The sequence below is a fragment of the Haplochromis burtoni genome, unplaced genomic scaffold (genome assembly GCF_018398535.1).
Source record: "Haplochromis burtoni strain Fernald_Lab_line unplaced genomic scaffold, NCSU_Asbu1 Contig_1856, whole genome shotgun sequence".
NCBI classification, from domain to species: Eukaryota; Metazoa; Chordata; class Actinopteri; order Cichliformes; family Cichlidae; genus Haplochromis; species Haplochromis burtoni.
In genome coordinates this window covers 1-3,401 of record NW_024584217.1, presented here as the reverse complement: position 1 = coordinate 3,401, position 3,401 = coordinate 1, and the positions used below count along the sequence as shown (strand labels likewise).

Genomic DNA, 3,401 nt, shown 5'->3' with positions numbered 1-3,401 from the left:
TGTAAGAGAACAGATTGGTGGTGAGCACAGAGCTCGACTGTGACTCCACATAAACAAAGACGACACATTGGGGTTCTCTGGAAGGTAGGACTCCATCACTGAGAAGTCACACGGGAACACGCTCCGTAAGAGATCCCTCACTGCCATTCGAAGTGCCCGTGCACCATTTTGCCTCAGCTGGGTCCACACATGCCAGCCAGGCTCCATAAGATAGAAGACAGACGGGTGCTGACTGAATACCTGGCCCAGGAAGGATGAGCCTGATCTCCATGATGACAATAATAGAACGTGGACTTTGTCATTGGAGGGTTGCGGGTCATAGAGGCTGAGCTGCATGTACCAGCCGCTGACCAGCAACAATGCTGCCCCAAATAGGATCACTTGGAACTTCATGGTGTTGCGGTTCACTCTGTAGTGCAACATTATGGCTGTGAGCTGCTGTCAAGTCAGTGGTGCTTTGTGCGAATTCTTCTCTCTTCAATCTTGTCTTAAGCTGTGTCTCTTTTGCTGCATAAAAAATACACAAATAATATTAATTATTTTTTTTATAAAATACCAATTTGTTTGCAAATCCTGTCTTTGCTGGAAAACCTGGCATGCCACTGGTTGTGAACCACCTTCTTAAACGTTTTAAATCACATGATACAATTTTGTATATGGTGGAGAAACTAAACCGAAACGGCAAACATTAACCAGTGATACTTTTTGTAAGGGTCATTTCATCAGCACAGAATTTTAGCTTAAAAAATCTTGCATACTCCTTCTGTTTCCCTTGTTTGTTATTATTAAATTAAAGGTTATCCAGTATTCTGGGCTGTAGAATCTACCGTAGCATCGCAGAACAGAGCGTGTCCACAGTCCTTTGAGTATCCCAGGGGAGCTCTCCTCGCCTTCTCCGCTTCCTCTGTCAAATGCTGCTGCTCGGATAATTATTTTCTTTAGTCCCCGGGCGTGTAAAAAGCGGAGATTTTGGGCGGAGTCTTGCATGCACAGAGTTGACGGTGTGGCAGGGGACTGGCACAGCCGATGCTATCGTCACCTTCCGGCATAACAGGTCAGCTGGGGGATGTTCGAAAGCTGGAACAGAACTGTTAAAAAGCCGTAATTTACATTTACCCAACTGCCGACATCGTTTAAGACATTTGCTCTGTATGTGTTAATTATCTTGTGGTTCTGTCTGTGTTTTATATCTTCTGGTGTGCCAAAATATGATCATCTGCCAAAAAGTAATTTCGGATGTTCCCAAAAAGCGATTGCCCGTACCTGTAAAACACTTATTTGTTGAATTATAATATATGAAAAGTGTCTAATGCCTCACTCACGAATGGTATCAATTCATCTTGAGCTACAAACAACATTCTGGCTGTCACAAGGTAGAAGCCGCATCAGTTTTTAACACAGCAACTTTTATATATGCTCAAGAGTTAAACAGATATTTTAACTGGCCTAAAGGGCTGGATTGATTAAATTGTAGGTACAATATCATAAAGATAGCCTACAAGTCATAAAGATAAAGAACAGGCAATGTCTTTATTTTATATATAACCACATTGTGAATCCTGTTCGTTGAAGACTATATATATATATATATATTTATATATATATATTTATATTTTCCTTCCCCCCCATATACTTTCACGTCCATTCCGAGAATTCTGGCAATTTCCCTTAAGGAACTCGGTGACATTTGTGAGTTCTTATAAGCGATGATTATTATTTTCTCCGAGGTCTGCATCAGATGTTATGAACTAGACCAGCAAAAATGCCACTTACTGCCGTTGGGGCTGAGTGGATGAAAACAGGACAAAGACACGGTGAAAGAGAGGCAGAGGTGAATAACCAATGATTAAATGCGTAAAGAGAGGCCTAAAAACACGCAGCGAGTGAAGAAACAATGCGTCATGGAAATCCCCCAGCAGCCTTGACCTATTGCAGAGTAAATAGAATAGAATAGAATGCTTTTTATTGTCACTATAAACATATACCCGTACCTGTAAACATGGTATACCCGTACCTGTAAACATGGTATACCCGTACCGCAGACATGTTAGAAAGAAAGAAGAGTGAAGTCCATAGTTATGCAGCACTATATACAGATGAACAGTATTCAAAAATAACAAATATTCAAACATCGGGAAAAGAGTGTTATATATTTACCATTAATTAAGTATTGCACAGTAGTTATGGTAGTTTAGTGTGTGTATAGAGGGAGGTCCTTGGATTGGGTGAAGCAGGTTGAACAGGTCAACACCAGGGTGGGAGCTGTCCTCGATAGTGTTTGTTGCTCTGCTGAGGCAGCAGGATTAACAACTGTCCATCAGGGAGGGGACAGGACAGCCCATGATGCCAAGGAAGGATTGAGGGCCACCTGATCCAGCCTTAACTCTAAGCTTTAATAAAAGAGAAGTTTTAAGCCTAATCTTAAAAGTAGAGCGGCGGTCTGTCTACCAAATCCAAATGTTTTATCATTGAAACTTCTCTATAAGCCCTGAGTAAAGAAACATTTTACATAGATGAAGAACCTAACAATAAACTAGTGCAGAGTGAACTCAGGTCAAAGAAGTGGAGCAATATCCTTTAAGAGCACTACTTAGAAATCCATTGTGTTCTTATTCTATTACAGTTTTGTTTTCATCTAAAGTCTCACCTTAGACATTTTATAGAGATGTCTGCAAAGATTATGGCTAATGTCAGTGCGTCAAATTACAAGCTGAGCAAGTTTCAACAATTTAAAAGGATTCAAATGACACTCAGCCAGTCAGACTAAGTCACTAGCTTATATCTATTATAGCCCATATAATGTTTATATCTAACTTTGTAAATAATGTGTTGCTAATATTATTAAGTGTACTGACAGCTAATAAACCAAAGATAGGTTCATTTGATAGATACACTCCTCACACTTGGAACACATCATGCACTGACTGTACCTGACAAAGTCACGTGCTACACACAGCACAGTCAGACCTTCCGGCACAATCTCAGCAAAAACTGTGAAAAGGTATTTGAATCATTCATTACCTTTTCAGGTTTATTTTTACCCATTCATGTTCGCACCTTCATTTTCAGTGCAGATAAAACAGATAAGCAGATAAGATTGCAAAACGCTCTTCTTCTGTGTCTGTAATTAGCTCAGTGCATTTTTACCTCATTCTTTCTACACATACGCACGAGCATACATCCATCGTCACAGTCTATTTTAAGTGACTCAGAGTTTCCATTACAAAATCACATGAATCCCAAAGAACCACCTCCCATTCTGCTTGCTTTTTATTATTATTATTTATTTATGATGTGTTCTACAATATTTGTCAATTTAACCAATTTTGCAGGGCAATCTTCATATACAAGATTAATTTTCATATATGAGAGACCTGACAGAATATGGAAATGACTTTTGT

General features: G+C 39.6%; 1 protein-coding gene across 2 annotated transcripts in view; it reads right to left on the bottom strand.

The window, feature by feature from the left end:
- LOC102306940 (carbohydrate sulfotransferase 6-like) overlaps positions 1-1,485 on the bottom strand; it is a 13,457-nt gene extending 11,972 nt beyond the window's left edge. Inside the window, exons 1-2 of one of the 2 annotated variants that reach the window (XR_006053751.1) lie at positions 828-1,485; positions 8-507 (exon numbers count right to left, since the gene is read on the bottom strand). The gene's annotated coding sequence lies outside the window, so the exon portion shown is untranslated. Of the gene's footprint in view, positions 1-7; positions 508-827 lie in introns of those variants that run through there. The other variant, XM_042217357.1, reaches the window with a different exon arrangement.
- Positions 1,486-3,401: the final 1,916 nt, after the last annotated feature.